Here is a 16,601-nt window from a genome sequence, read left to right on the forward strand (position 1 = left end):
TCATACCGTATAATTATATATATTATATAAGAAAAAATTGTCTGGTCCTTTGCAGATCTTAAAACATTACATATTATACTGTGTCATTATTTATTTAGCGAAGACTAAGCTAAAACGCAGAAGCAGTGTCTGAGAAATTAAGTACACCCTTACTGCTTCCATAGGAATTAAGAGGGTAAGTAGCAGCCTGGTGCTACTAATCAAATGCACTTGATTAACTGATCATCAGCAAGCGTGACCAGCTGCTATAAACGCAATAGTTTTGGCAGTTTGCTGGTCTGGAGCATTCAGGTGTGTACAATGGCAAGGAGGAAGGACATCAGCAGTGACCTTAGAGAAGCAACATTTGCTCCCCTTCAGTCCTGGACGGGTTATAAGGCATTTTACAAACAATGTGAAGTCCATCATTCTACAGTGAAAAAGATTATACAAGTGGAAAACACCCAAGACAGTTGCCAATCTTCCGAGGAGTGGATTTCCCAGCAAATTCATGAACGTGCAATTAGAAATAGGCTGAGCAAGTACGGCTTGTTTGGAAGAGCTGCCAGGAGAAAACCTCATCTCTCTAAAAGGAGCACGGCAGCATGGCTTAGGTTTGCAAAAAGTTCCATTTGAACAAAGCACAAGACTTCTGGAACGATGTCCTTTGGACAGACGAGACCAAAGTGGAGATGTTTGACCATGATGCACAGCTCCACGTTTGGTGAAAAGCAAACAAGCATATCAGCAGAAACACCTCATACCAACTGTCAAGCACGGTGGTGGAGGGGTGATGATTTGAGCTTGTTTTGCAGCCACGGGACCTGAGCACTTTGCAGTCATTGAGTCGACCATGAACTCCTCTGTATACCAAAGCCTTGTAGAGTCAAATGTGAGGCCATCTGTCCGACAGCTAAAGCTTAGCTGAAACTGGGTCATGCAACAGGACAATGATCCCAAGCACACCAGCAAATCTAACAAGAGAATGGCTGAAAAATAAACCAACCAAGGTATTACAATGGCGCGGTCAAAGTCCAGACCTCGACCTGATTGAACTGCTATGGCAGGACCTTAAGAGAGCTGTGCACAAACGAACGTCCGCCAACGTCAATGAACTGAAGCAACATTGTAAAGAAGACTAGGCCGCAGACAGTCCACGTTTTTGCTCCCAGCTTCCCTACTAGGAGCTGGGAGGGAGCAAAAACATGGACCATCCGTTGGTCCCCGAGGACCGGGTTGGGAAACTCTGCTCTAAGGGATTCTAGATAATGGACAAAGCAGCAAGTAAATTTACACTCTGCATGAAAGAAACATGTTTGCGCTTCATTGTCCAACTAAAACCTGTACAGTGGTCTAGTGCCTGATAAGATAAAAGAGTAAGAGGTCTGTGATTCATTATGGCATGACAGTCGTGCCACTGAAGCAGACAGAAAGCAATTTAAAAAAGCAATAGCCCTCCCAAAGAATAACATTAACAAAAAAAATTCAAAGGAAATGAAAGGTGCGTTCGAGGCCGATAGCAGGAGGATGTCAGATGTTCCCTTTTTATTCAAATAGTCATAAAACATTAAAGGAAATTTTCAGGCAGAATGAACAATGCTGTTGTCACATTCCTTTGAAAGGCGAATCACAGGAGAACATTGCCTGAACCACGATGGCCTACAGTTTGTTTATATACAGAGAATGTTTATCAGAAGCTAGATCTGGGTAGAACAAGTGTAGGGATGAAGGACCATTAGCTCCCATACCAGAAGCCTGTGGTGCCTCTATGTATTTCCGCTTCCTCTTTGTAATACAAATGTTTGAATACAAATTCTCAGTCATCCCGTCTCATACTGGTGAGGGTGAATTCCATCCTCCCAGATGTTACTACTAGGAAAACAAGAAGTAACCCAGGACAGGGCACCAACCCATAGGGCACACGCACCAATCACACCTATGGATAACCTGGCAACTCCAGTTCCCATAGCATATTTTTGGACTGTGGGAGAAAACCCCATGACATCACGAGGAAAACATGTAAACTCCACATATGCAGAGACTCAAAAACAGGAGCCTTACTTAGCCAGATAACTTGTTGGATTTAAGGTAGTTTGGCCTAAATGTAATTGTGCTTTTCCACTGTTATACAGGAACCAACCTGTACTCAACCCATACCTGACGAGTGCCGCGAGTGCAGCACGGTTCCAGTTCACTTTGGCTTTCCACTGCAGAAGAGCCGTCTTGGTAAAGGTGTTGCCGAGTATGGAGACCAACAGCGATGTGGAACCAAAGAGATGCTTATTTACTGTTCACACGGTGAACATCATGATTTACCACATGCAATTATTATTATTTTCTGTGCTAATTTCACATCTGAGAATTGCTGAGTTATGAAAGTATGAAATGCTATTGGAATTAGCAAATGTTCAAGTTCCGAGTTTTCGGAAATGCATTGCAATGTGCAACACTACTAATAATGAATAATGTATGGAATATACACTTTTTCCTTCAGATAATCCATGCACAGAATATCAGTCTCTCCATGCATTCCCACCAATCAGATGGCGGTGACGGCCAGATGTGTAAATATAAAGTCCAGAAAGTAAAAATCCAGTCCAGGATTTTGTTTCAACCAACCAACTGAGCATGAAAAGTCACAGTCACAGAGTACTCAACTGGTTGGATGAAACAAAATCATGGTCTGGATTTATACTTTCTGGACCTGAAATTTCCATCTCTGGTGACAGCTCGCATACTTCACAATGTAAAAGCGCCAGAACTGATCAAAGATAGTTTAAATAAACTGGGATAGCTTAAACCGGACAAGTTATCTATAGCTAACCAACAAATCTTGCTTTGTGATACTAGGCACCAGGTTCCCATGGGTGTGAGTCCATCTCACGAACCACAGCACCACCTCCCAGAAACACCTTTGAGTGTCCATTTGTAAAACATACAAATTTGGACCACAGTCATACCATAGGACAGTAGACACATGACCTTGCAGTTTCATTTAAATATATAAGAACACAACAGAATGTGTTTGGAAAACCCATTATCAGGTATGAGTAATCCATCCATCCATTTTCCATACTCACTCAATCTCATGGTTTTCACCGGAGCCAGTTCCAGAAGATACAGGCACAAGGCAGGGAAAAAAACTCAGGATGGGACACACACACAATTTGGCAGCTCCAATTCACATGCATTTGTACTCTACACACCTGGAGCCAGAGCAGAGACTCAGAAGAAGGTGTGAGACAACAATGCTTAATACAGCACCACTGTACCACACAGGAGAGTCATAATAATGTAAATTCATAATTTATGTACATATAGTATTATCAAATAAATCATCAAACAGATCATATGAGGATTTTTCAGATAAAAGTCTTTGGTGAGCTCTGAAAATTACTTAGCGTGACATGGAGACTTCACACCTCCAAGGTTGCAGGTTCAAATTGGCATGCGATTTTGTGTGTAAATGCATGACGTCCAAGATGTGCCCTACTTTATACCCCGTGACCCCTACAATAGACACCATTGTCACCTGTACTAAATAAAAAGTTGGAGGATAGGTGGATATTTTAATCTTAAGAGATTACCACACTAAATATCTTGACAGTCGTTGTCTGGTTAACTTTTGGAGATTTATTATCCACGTTTTACGTTTCTCACGATTTTTACTAAACTGAAATTGTTCGCATTTTTTTTTTACTCCGGCCATTAACGCTCAACAAAAACCAGTCCTTCTGAAACGCTAATTTTCAAGCATATTTATACGTGCTTTTGATTTTTTTTGATGCATTTAATGCAACGGACTTTAACATGTCGAAAGGCAAAATGTGTCATAGCTACGCACGACATTTAATTAGACCGCATTACGTTTCCAGTTCGGCCGGAACAGACATTAAGGAGGTAGAAGGTGGTACCGTAACAGCGTTATGTGTTACTGTCTGCTCATCCTTTGGCGTCCTACAAACGATATAATACTACTGGCATTCGCTGATAATGTTAGGATCCCTTTAAAGATGCCCAATCACCCAATATGCTTCTCCTTTGTCGATCAAGCGCGACGAAGCTGTCAAATTCTAGTCGTAACCTTATTAATCCCATAAGGGAAGAGATCACCGACCTCCGCGAATATTTACGGTATTTAATTTTAATGCACATGGACAACGCTCGCCAAAGTGACCCTTTTTCTCCTTAGAGGAGAGCGCCAGCTGGTACCTGGGCAAACTGCGCTAGGGGGAGGACGGGAGTGCGGCGCTTAGAAATAAGGCAGGACCCCTATCCGCATCACACCGCCGCTTTTGCGTTATAGGCGAGAAACGAAAAAATAAATTAAAATCACCCCACAATCCTGGACTAGGCATATTCTACATCGGTTTGGAGCTCAAATCGTCCCCCCGATCTTTTTCTGGTTTTAGCTGTCATAGCAACACCACTTCAGAGCATCACCTTTCCGTCACTCCTACACCCCCTCCCCCTTTCCTTTGCTTTCGCTCCTTTTTTCTCTTCTGTATATTGATATATAATGCAGACATAAATGCGTGTGCATGTAGATTTGGGAGCAGACGAAACCACTCGATGTTGTTACCTGTAGCGATCTTCACTACCGAGATTCAATGAGGTGCTTCATCGTCGTCACTGCCCATTTGTTTTTGTTGTTGGTGTTTCAGTTTGTCCCCGTTTGTTGCTGTGTTTTTAGAAGAGGGTAATTATTCTACTTCCCCGTTGTGTTTATATAATCAGTGTAACTGCCGCCTTCTGATCACAGCATCCCTGGTCGCGGTATCGCAGTCGCTCGCTCCTCCCGTAAGCGCTTATGCGTCCCTCTTGCGTCCCGTCCCTTTCCCTCCTGTCACAGCGGGTTTACCAGCCCTATTTAGCGTTTCAGTCGCATTCCTGTTCCATCAGAGCAAGAACATGTGCAGAGAGGCTGCTTCGATAACCCCTAAAGGTTTTCCGACTGCGGAGTGGCTCACCTACCCCCAGAATAGAGGGAGAGAAGACTGTGGCGGGGGGCGGGGCACAGGAGGAGGTGGATATAGAGGGTTGTGAAATAGAAGGGGAAAAGGCCATTTTATTAATCAGTTCACCCCTCCCTTCCCATCACGATTTATCTTTCACCCTATCAGAGTGCACCGTCCGGCTCTGGGAGATGCTGCAGGTAGAGGGTGTTTAGTGGACAAGTGTGTGTATCCCGAGTGTATGATCTCATCAGCTGGGCATGCAGCATTATGAGAAATTTGCACCCTTATCGGTTTAATTTGGTGTGCATTATTCCCGGGAGCTCAATCCGATGCTCAAAACACCATCTTACCGGACCTCAAATAGCGGTTATGCTTGGGGAGGTAACGTGTGTCGGTCGTGTAGATTCATTCTTTAATTTGTCCGTCTGCTTGTTTATTTATTTATTTGTCCGTATAGTCACTATGTGCAGAGATAGGTTAAACTGTGACAAAAATCAGCACTTCGGATCTATTGAAATACTATCCTTTATCTGGAGCACCGTTAGCTATAATAGCGTGTTGATGACACGAGTATCACTCTATCTAGGTTTATCCATTATAGTATAACTCACACTTTTAATCGTTTAACTGGCTACTCCAGGAAGGCCAATTAACAATTGCCCACGTTTCCAACGCCCAGCTGCAATATAACAAATAGAACAGACAATAAAGATAATGGGAATAAAAAGCAATTTTCTTATGTGAAATGCAATAACAATGAACCATGAAAATATTACAATATATATTCATATTTAGAACAAATCTTAATTGAGACGGTCAATGTCAAAATGTCAGATTTTATGCCACCTCTGCTGGACAGCATAACGCCTGTCACTAATATAACTCTTAAGCGAAGTGCGTCCCTTAGTCGAAAGCTCTTAATTAAATACCAAATGCCATCACCAGCCTATGTATAATGAGTTTCCCAATATTAGTGCCCTCTAATTCCGCCTCCCAAAGGCTATCTGTAATCCTAATGAGTGGTAGAGCTCATGCTGTTATCTCTTGGATTACGACTGTATAAGAATTATCCATCTGACTTGCACTGACATCATTCACAATGAAAGAGGGAAACCCCATAAACTGGAACGCGGGGTTGCACATGCAACATCCGGGACAGAGGGATGCTGGTAAACAGCACGTCAGGTCTCCATGCACATACTAGGTCTCGTGTTAGGTATCCTATAGCGTGTTTCATTGCACCGCTGAATCAATAGACATTTGAGCGTCAAGACGACTACAGAATACTATACCAGAAACGCAGATATAATTAATTTTATGTCTGACATAAAATCCATATTTACAGTTTATGAATACCATGCATACCATAATAAATACATGTCACATTATTTTATATGAAGTTTTTCTGCAATTTCCCTAGCAAAGGTCGCTTTTAGAGGATATCTTTTTGTGCCCGCTGTTCTATTTTCAGTTTGCATTACCATTTTAACCATTATTTATTTATTGCTTGCTGAGTTCCAGGGTGATTACCAGTCGAGAACGATTAATGCATGTGCCAGTACAGATCCTCCGTCTCGACGCCTTTCCATTTCCTAAAGCTGCATTCATTTCCGTTCACCGCGCCGTTCCCATAACACTGGAAAACGTTGGATTCTGAGACAGAACGGCGTATATTTTTACATTTTCTGAGCGCAGCAGATATTGTCTGAAGGAATTTACGTAATGACATATTACGAATTACATTGCGGACTTTAAGGCGGAAAATGCGAAGCACTGGCTCTTAGTACATTTGGGGTATCCTGGACTAATGCACTGGAGACATCTGCTCCGTTGGGGCAAGGATTCTTTTCCCGCCCGTAACACGTAACAGACCCTGGGCTCAATTAATGTTCATAGGTAATTTCGGTACAGAACATTAAAAAATATATATTTTTAAATGTGATAACATAACTTATAAAGCGTTCCTAAGTGGTCCATAGTGTAAGGATACTGAGTCTAACTGTTGACACTGAGCAAACCCGAATTATGTAATGCAATGTACTGTATGGGTCCGGCTGTATAATGAGCCATTCTATTCAAAACATGATTAACATAATATGATATATGGTGAAAGATTAATTTTGATGACGATACGCGTGCAATTTTAACATGTAAGCATACCTAGTGAGTCTGATTAACAGCATCGATTCTGCTTCTGTTAAAAGATTCACCAGTAACTTTCCCATCAAGACGCCACAGATTACTGTGTTGGGACCACGTGTGTAACGTAGCACCTCAAATTTCCCGTCAAATGTGGTAATTATGAAAAAGGAGGAATAGCTGGTACCAATCACATTTTGTAATCTTTAAATCACTGGCTCGCTGTCGTAATTCCGTTTATTACGCCTCATCTTTCGGCTCTTGTAATGATTTTACGAGGTTAAACCCCTGGAAGGGTTATCCAGTTTCGTTTATGACCTCACCGTCACCGTTTCTTACATTACGAAAGATTTCGTTCACAAGGAATACCCCGTCACACACGCGTGCACACACACACACACACACACACACACACACACCAGTATTTATGGTAAGAAGCTGGTTAAGGCTTATGCATAGGCTATATCTTATCGAGGATTCACCCCAGTCCATGCTGCTCGGACAGGCTGCAAGATCTCCTGTATGCCTGACCCGAAGAAGGCGTCGTAGGATGGATGGAAGTAATATTTAATGTAAGACACTCCTTCCGTGTTTCATCTAATTGAATATACAATGATTATTTGAGCCGCAGTGTCTTTTCACCGTTCCTAACTCAAAATTTAAACAATAATACTGTAATAATATTAATATTAGTTTGGAAACTGATAAACAGCAAAACTAATCAACTATGAAGCTCAATTTTTGATATCTGCTTTTAATATTCTGTAGTTGCACAAGAAACACACATTATGATATATATTAAGAATTTAAATTGTTTTTATGTACACAGTACTTAGATTTTTTTTTAAAGAGTGTTTAATAAAACTGACTTTCTCGTAACACGACTCAGCATCACATTTTAAAATGTAAACAGGGTAGGAGGGGGTTAATGACAATATAGAGAGCGGGGGATGTCTTTCTGAAAGTCACATGTATGGTGGGAAGGGGGAGAGTGACGGGGAGGAGGGGTGTGGTGTGGACTGGGTTGCCGTGGAAACTGAATCCTCCATTGGCCACTGTGAAGTCAGAAGCTTAATATTAGACGCTGACTGTAGCTGCTGTGGAGTGAGTCACTCCAGGGCTGTGTACGCTGCATCCTAATGAAGGTGGTGGGTGTGTGTGTGTGTGTGTGTGTGAGAGAGAGAGAGAGAGAGCGAGAGAGAGTCTGCCATTTTTAAAGATGAACCGGAATCAGAAATTCTATTATTCCATGTACTAAGTTTTACATCACAATATAACCACTAAAGGTGTTCTGTCTAGTAGGATGGTGTTACAGACTAATTACATGGTTAATTCAAAGCATAAAAAACAAAAAAAAATCACAGTAATAAAAATGCCAGAGAATGGGCGCTAAAAAAGCTAAAAATGTAGCCAGGACTGCATGAGTTAAGCAAGGCTAAGGCTCAGGAACTAGTCCAGTAATTTGGCACAATTTGCTACAAGTAATTCCTCCAATTGACTCTTATTTTATGGAAGTATTAAGCTCTATTCAAGGTGTCTCTTCAGACAGCCTTAAAGATACTATAATGGGTTGAGACTGAGTGATTGCAAGGGCCTTGAAACAGAAGACGCTGCTGTGTGACTGGTGGCAGGACTGAACTGATTGCTGAAGAAGCCGTTCTTGTTTCTCTCATGTGTGCACTGGAAGGAAACACGGAGGGAGGTGAAATTTCGCCATGTATGAAGCCCCTGCATGTCGCTCCATTCAGCTGGCATCCCTAAATACTTCATAGTATGTATGTGCATGGGGGCATCCTGAGACAAGCTGGCATACACTCAAGGTGGGTAACTTCCTTCCATCCATCTATCCATTCATCCGTCCGTCCGTCCATCCGTTGGGCCATCCAACTGCTTCTCCAGAGAAGGGTCATGGGGAGGGGGCTTGGAGCCTATTCCGGGCAGCACTGGGCACAAGGCAGGAAACACCCTGGATAGGATGCCAGTCTATTGCCCACCACCTGCTATGGGCAATTCTAGACACGCCAATTGGCCTGCCTGCATGTTTCTGCATTGGAGAAGGAAAGATGCAAATTCCACTCACAGAGTGGGGGAGACTGCAGGTGGGGGGCCACCTGCTGAGCCGCCGTGCTGCCAGAACGTGTTACTTGCTTTAGATAAATGTGTCAACTGAGCAGCAAAAATGTATACAACTCCGTGAAGTTCTTTTCACAGAGCCGAAGCTGGAAGAAGATCCTCAAAATCTACAGTAATCTCTGTGTGGAAGATTTCCTTTTGTTTACTGTATGTTCACAATTCCTTTAATACACTATTCATTTTCTTTTTTTATCTAACGCTGATAAAGTTAAAAATACCTCCATGCACTCAATAGGGGAGGGAGTTTTACATGTGGTTTTATATTAGTTTTAATGACAAAACACCCCATTTAATGAAATATGCTCAAGTACTTTTTTGTACAGTCGGTAGTCACTGAAGTTTTTCTGAAGTTTTAACTTGCTGGAATTTTACAGTTCAAAATCTAAGCCAAGTTATATATTTCAGGGAAGAAACTAGCAATGACTCAGACAAGGATGGTTCACTTTCAAGTCCAGCTTGTGAACTTTAGTTACAGGTACATTTTATGCTAATGTGTAGTGACTAGAATGCAGCAGGCTCATTAAAATGGCTTAAATCTTTATTCTGAGCCTGACATTCCTCCACCTTCTGAACAATAGCTTGAACAGAAGCATTTAATGAAGACTAAAGGTCCATGTTACATGGGAGCCAATCTCCTAGCCTCATTAGTTTTGATACATTGCTGATGTGTTATGAGCAGTTTAAGTAGCTAATGTTAAATCACCTTGGTCTGATTTTTCTTCGGGACACTGATTGAGACACAGCTGGTGTCCCATTTATGACACTTGTGCTCAAACTGATGCAGGATCTGTGGAGGAAGAAAGTTCTAATGAAGGAATTTGACCATGCAGCTACAAGACAGCTGGACTGTGGTCTTAAGCGATTTTAGGAGGCTGCATATCAAGTATTTGCATTCTTGTCCGAGTCTGTACTCACCCTAACCCTCTTTCTTTTTTATTTTTTATGTTTTTTTTAAATTTTATTTACTATTCAGTATAAGACAAGCATTTCCAAGACATATCTCCTAGATGTCATATACATCATATATTCATGTTCGTATTATCATAACACTTAGCAAAAGTACAGGTATATAGAAAGAAGACTGAAAAGAGAAAACTATTTACAGATGGGCAGTGCTCTTTTCCATACAACATAATCATTAATTTGTACAGATGAAATCTGGCTTATGGGGCGCTACAGAGTTAACCAATTTTTCTCCAGTGTGAAACAAGTTGTTCTAGTTTATGATAAACAAATGCTGTCATGCTCTCCATTTTGTAAATGTCCGTTGTAATTTCCATTCATGTATTAACAGTTGGGCTCTCCTGTGACTCCCTGCCTTCTTACACCTGGAATTCCACCAGGAATTTCTCTCCCCGGAGAGAATTCCCTTCTGAAGTTTCACAACAGGCATTCCATCCAATATTACACTTGCTCCTAACATTAGTCACTAAAAATTAGTCTATCGTCAATCATCGTACTCTGTACAATAATTTGAAAGTCCATTTTATGAAAACTACTCACAGACTTGTACATAGAATTCATTTAATTCAATAAAATATCATAAATATTCAATAAAATAATAAAATATCAAATGAGAACTCTAGGACAGTGTTCATTTAAATGGTTGGCTATTCAATCTATGCTATAATATCCGGAATTTCCTTATAAGGTTGCCGTTCTCCAGCACCGGCTGATGTAAAGGCCTCCCTCCTCCCGCTCGGGAAATGAGCATGACAGTACGAGTGATGCAGGATCTCACCTCTAACATCGCCTGTCTTGCTGCATCCCTACTGGCCAATAGTAGAGCGGCTGATCCAGCCTGACCAATCAAGAGGGAAGCGGGGAGGGAAGGAGGTATGGCGCACGGGCCCGGCCAATGGCATTGCACCCGGCTCACCTCACTGCAGCCAAAGTAAGAATGAGTCATGCCAGGCCTGTGACAGAATGTCAGCAAAGCTGTTCGGGCAGCATTTGCTTTATCTGCAGCGAGCTCGGCTTCCCACGGCCAACACACACTCGGTGACGTTAGGTCTGCGTGCAGCTTTAAAGGAACTTCCGAAAATAGACATTTTCTTCCCAATAATCACAGCAAGATTTTTCCCACCTACACCCTACCTCCACAGTCCACCATTTGCCGTAACACACAAATAAGATTATGGTCATTTCCAATATTACCCCATAACTGTTAGTTCAACCAGCAAAAGTTCATATTTCCCCTTCATCCCCATACTTTCTCTCTTTCGCTTTTCCTGTCATATTTCGCCCATTCAGCTTTCAAAAAACACAGGCACAAACATACTGTTTTCTTGGCACCGAACTGAAAAATCGGAACAGGAAATCTTCACACCACATTAACACTGTGCGCCCCCCTGATCTGCTTACTGTTGCACATTCATAGCTGCAGACCGTTCCTATTGCGGGGAATATCCGCTAGATGGAACGCCACCAGTATATCCCAAACATATCACCTTACCAATAACACACTACTTATTAACACACAGATAAACATGGATAGCGGTTCAGTGTGTGTAAATGCTGTGTTTTTAATTGTGCGTATGAGCAGGTCAACTCCAATTACCTTTAAGAATCACATGGGCTGGTGCCTTCCCAGCAACAACTGGTAGTACTTTGCTTAAGAACGTGTATTTTACCCATAATGCTGCATGTTTAAGTCTGCGGGAGCAGTGAAGCTGCCATAAGGGATTTAACCCATGCTGGGTGTAATGGCCACCTGCAGTCAGTCACTACCTGGTGGGAACTGATAACATGCCCACTGAGAATGTCGGCTCCATTCGGAAGCAGGGAATATTATTAAGGCAAATCACAAGTCTGGCGGAAAATATTAACTTCTTATGTTAATGCACTATAATCTGAGCCAATCACTTGTTTCAATTGACCAGTTTGGGAGCAAGGTGTTCTTCTCGGCGAAGATAAGAAAACGTACTGCGTGTTTGTTTACGTGATTCAACATCATTATTCGATTAGCGCTAACTGAACTCGATCTTAAACACAGTAGTAGCGCATATCTGGCAGCATAAAATTTGCAAGTCATGGAATTGTTTGAAGGAGTGGCATGGCGGCGCAGTGGTTAGCATCGCGGTCTCGCACCTCTGGGAGACAGCAGCTCCGTGTGTGTGGAGTTTGTATTTCTCCCCATGTCGTCATGGGGTTTCCTCCAGGTACTCCGAGTTCCGCCCCCCAGTCAAAAAAAATGTGCTAAGGTGAACTAGAGTTACTAAATTGCCCATACATGCACATGTGTGTGAGTTAGTGTGAGTAAGTGTGAGTAAGTGTGCCCCGCGATGGGTTATTCTGTGCCTTGTGCCTGTAGCTCTATAGGCTCTGGACCACAGCAACCCCAACAGGAAAAGTGGTTACAGAAGATGGATGGAATTGCTTGAAATTTTTCAAAACAATATAAGGGCAGACTGCAGCAAATAGTCTGGTCTGCGGAAAAGATCATGGGTGTTAACCTGCCTACCCTCCTAGGCCTGTACTGACCCAGAGCCAGGAAACAGGCTGGGAAAATCAGCACAGACTCCTCATACCCAGGACACGACCTACAGATCACGGTGCACCTAAACAGACAGGCACAAGAACAGCCTCTTCCCACAAGCCATCACCCTTATGAACAGCTGACTCGGCTGCACAGTTGCTCCTCCCCCACCCCTTAATAAGCAAAACCTCATTGCTATAAGTAACTCACTGTACTTATTGTAATGTTTACTAAAGCATTCCTTACTCTGACGTGCACTCCCGCACTTTTTATACATTTATCAACCACACATCCACACTGTATATCACAAACGGATTGTATTTGCTCATTGTCGTATCGTACCTTAGCTGTGCGTGCGTCTGCTGTATGTATGGAGCCACTGAGAACTGGAGACAAATTCCCTGTGTGCGTTAACTAGGAGTGTAACGGTACACGAATTCATAACGGAAATGTTTGGTATGGGTCTTTCGGTTCGGTAAGCATGTGTACCAAACAGATACAGCAAATGTGGAAAAACTTTATATGCTTGTGTGTTTCCCCCGAGCAGCGCTGGGAAAGGGGCAGATGAAGCCTAGCAGTGCGCATGCTCACGTACGTCTAAGGGTGCGCCTCGTACTGAAAATACAGTACAAATCAGGTATAGTAAATTTTCTAAATGTGCACCTTAATGGACATTTTATTTTTATTTAAAGAATATTTATTTTGATTTACTTTAGTTTTTTTTTCAGTAAGTTGCAGCAGTATTAACAGGGACTTTTTATTTAAGACAGTCATACTTTCAGTAAACCACCATTTAATAAAGAAAAATAGCAATTTGCTGTTTCTTTTACCCCCGTCCCGAAAAAAATCCAAACTGCGACTTCCAAACCGAGGTACGTACCGAGCCGCGCCGAAAAAACCGAGGTACTTACCGAACCGCGCCGTCAAAACCGAGGCATGTACCGAACCGTGACCTCTAAACCGAGGTACGTACCGAACCGCGCCGTCAAAACCGAGGCATGTACCGAACCGTGATTTTTGTGTCCCGTTACACCACTAGTGTGAACATGCTTGGCTAAATAATCTGATTCTGAAAATTACTGGTTTGTAGTTCAGTTTCACTTGATATTTACTCTTTTATTTACAGGGTATCCATTTATTGCTTTCGCATAAATAGGTGTTATAAGCGAACCTGTATTCTGTATAAAGGGGGGTTTATTGATTACAGTTACAATGTTGGCCTTATTTTTGTTCTAACATGCAGAGTTAATGGACCTTTCAGAACAGAACATTTAATATAATAAGCAGTGTGCTTTTCCATGTAAAAAACCACCTTAGAAACTGTCAGTTTTCAAGTCATTGGTGTGTTTTTCTTACATATTTGAATGCACCCATACAGGCGTCTTCCAAGTGCTGATCCTGACCAGGGCTGCGGGGGGTTTGCAGGGTATCCTAGGCAGCACAGTGCAGTGCGCGCATACACACTGTTGAATGCATTTTTCCAATAAATTACACCATTGTCACGAGGCCTTATGTTACGACTATGGAATCACCTTTTCCTAGGAAGTACTAAAGAAGCCATGAACGGGGCGAGAGAGCAGGTCTGCGCAAACATTCTATCGTTTTCAGGGGAAAAGCCTTGTTATAATCTGAACGGGCCATAAGAACATATTAACTGGAAACAGTCCACTCCAGTTTAGCCATAGGATACAATGAATTTAACCTACGATTACTCTCATAATAGATGCCAGCCATTAACTGTAACAATACTGTTAAACAGTAACCATTTCATTTACCAAAGATGAATATCAAAGGATTTTCTTTACTTGTGTCATTATTGTTCCAGAATGTGTACAAGTTCCGTAACCATTCTCAGCAAATTGAACAGAACTAAATGGTAGCAAAACGATTAGAGAAGCATGCGTGTGATTGGAAGGTTGCTGGTTTGAATCCTCGACCAGCAAGGTACCGCCCCCAATCACTGCTCCCCAGGCGCTGAATTAGCTGCCCCCTGCTATGTCACAAGGTCACATTTGGGTTAAATGCAGAGGACGCATTTTGTGGTGTCAACGCTGACAATGAATCACTTCACTTTAACTGCAGTAGCTATATTTAAATATATGTCCTGCAATCTGCAGTTCTGCCCCGTTTAGGTGTATTTATTACTGTAAAGCTTTAAGCAGTCTTCCTAGAGTACCTGTTTCGGACACATTCCTCCTTGTTATCCCCTCCACAGCTTTACGATCCAATCAGAGGATGTGGCTTTACGCTTCGATCTCTAAAATGCGTGTTTTTACCCTGTACGGCAAGTTTCTTTATCATTAATTCGTCATTGAAACTTAAGAACAGACCAATCACTTTTACCCATCAGAAAAGGTCAAAGCAGTTCCCAGCGCAGAGTGTAAATAATTTTGCCCTCATTTAGGTCACCCTCTGTCGCGCCCACACTTCTACCTCTGATTTTTAATGCTTGATTATTTATAGTGTATCTATAAATGCAATCATAATTTATTTACTGAAACCTGATTGAGGAATAACTTCTGATAGTCCAAGTGGAATGTTTTATGGAAACACAGCTATTTTACAGCTAATTCTGTTAAAATGATGCCATGTAATTAACTACATGCTTTGCACGAAAATACAATAAAGATTTCAAAGTAGATAATCTGTATGTTTTTTTTTTGACCATGCCATATGACCGTTAAACCTAGGTAGCTCTTTTTACCCCCATGACATAATCCTCAGCCAATCAGCATCCTCCATTTGATAATCTGACTACACATTCAATGTTTTGTTTTAAACAGATTAATGAGATTAGGCTTGAAATTGCCCCATGGCCAGTTTAGTCCTTTGCTTTAGTACACATGCATGTTGATCCTTATGTTTGGGATCACAGCCTCACAGACATACAAGAAAACTGAATATTTATTTTGCTTCTGGCTTGCAGTCCAATAAAATCACATTTTAAAGGAAGCTAAGTGGATTAATGCTACACAGTAACCATGGGGCCAAACACAATGACAAACAAATGTATGTTTAATAGCAGAGACTGCTTTAGATATCTCTTTGCCCAAAGCATGTAATATAGTTGTAAAAATTATGGTCTTAGCTGTAGAAAGTCAATCTATCTAGGTTAGAGGCAAGCATACTGTCTGGGATGCCATCCATCAGAGGGCACATGTTACGCGCAACTCAGAAATGCCAGTTCACCTAATATGTATTTTTGGACTCAAGGAGCAAGCTGTGGAGGAAATGCTGGACAAGAGAGAGACGGCTTCACTTACTCATGCATTACTGTGCAAAGTCAGTCAAAGGAAATCATGTTCAGATGATTTTCATGTTGGTGTTAAACTAAAATATATTTCATCTATTAAAGTTTGTTAACGTAGCCAATTCAAGCCAAAACCTCTCCTAAAGTCGTCCTAGAATTTGCAACCATGCAATGCACCCGTGCGTTTTTCTGAATAGACAATTTGCAGACCTTATATGGGTAATCGATACCCCATCAAGTTATTTAACTAATTAAACTAATTACACGAGCTGGTGGTGATATTCAAGAAATACACGGAATGGCTGAGTTGACCGTAAGGAGAGGAGTCATCGGACCATCCAACACGATATCAGTGAGTTTTTGGAGAACAGAAGGAATTGCTGCTAGTTTTACTCTTAATTAACACATTTTCTAATGTTACACTGTGTTTTTTATGCTGAACGAATGCATTCTTACTACCTGGATAAATAGCTTTAAATGTTTCCTAAGACCACCTAACACTTTTGTATAGAACTGCCCATGTAAACCTACTGCTGATGCTCCTTCTTTACATCTCCTTCTCCCCGCCGCTTTCTCTCGAACGCCCACCATCCTCCTGAACTTCAAGAAGACTAGTTGTTCCTTGTCTTCATTTCCCCAGAGGAGAACTCTAATGGTTTGCATT

The 16,601-nt window shown here is 41.8% G+C and overlaps 1 protein-coding gene across 1 annotated transcript in view; it reads right to left on the bottom strand.

Moving 5' to 3' along the window:
- Positions 1-16,601, bottom strand: part of LOC125747482 (mitogen-activated protein kinase kinase kinase 12-like) — a 35,166-nt gene that overhangs the window by 16,521 nt on the left and 2,044 nt on the right.

This window comes from Brienomyrus brachyistius, chromosome 8 (assembly GCF_023856365.1).
Source record: "Brienomyrus brachyistius isolate T26 chromosome 8, BBRACH_0.4, whole genome shotgun sequence".
In the NCBI taxonomy this organism is placed as follows: Eukaryota; Metazoa; Chordata; class Actinopteri; order Osteoglossiformes; family Mormyridae; genus Brienomyrus; species Brienomyrus brachyistius.